This window comes from Penaeus monodon, chromosome 22 (genome assembly GCF_015228065.2).
Source record: "Penaeus monodon isolate SGIC_2016 chromosome 22, NSTDA_Pmon_1, whole genome shotgun sequence".
Classification (NCBI taxonomy): Eukaryota; Metazoa; Arthropoda; class Malacostraca; order Decapoda; family Penaeidae; genus Penaeus; species Penaeus monodon.
In genome coordinates, this window is record NC_051407.1 from 21,152,337 (window position 1) to 21,152,925 (window position 589).

The following is a 589-nucleotide window of genomic DNA, read 5'->3' on the forward strand; positions in this document are numbered from 1 at the left end:
TAATCTTCTTCCCATATACTTCCCTCCTTCCCCTATCCCTCATGCCCTGCTCATTCTTCCCTTTCCCTCTTCACCCTTACTTTTCCTATCCCCTCCCCATATCCTATTTATCTCCCACAGCTCGCCACATCTTCCTTTGTCTCCCACGCCAAAGATTCTAGAATGTGTGTCAGATGTAGCGACTGGTTATCTTTAGCCATAAGGGAAAAAAATGTCACAGGAAAAGTTCAGAAAAAGGGCCGCTATCTTGTTACCTGACCTTCGCATGGAAAGTACCTGCAGTTCAAGTTTTACCACGTTTTGCATGATTATTTTCTCTTTCTATAAGTGACCATGCTGCTGAACCACCCTCAGCCGGCAGAGCTGACGGAATGGGCGCTCCACTTTTCTGATGGAGGTTTGTTGATTTTATTATGGGACTTTTTTATATTTAGACGAAACGGGCTTAAAGCAGGAGTGTGAAAAGATCATCCCAGCCAGTTTAGCGAACTTGGTTTTGGGTGAATGCTTTTCCCTGCTTTTTTTCCCATATCAGTTGCGTTAAGTGTCTCTTCTCTCACTCTAAGCAGCCCTTTCCTTATATAGCCTC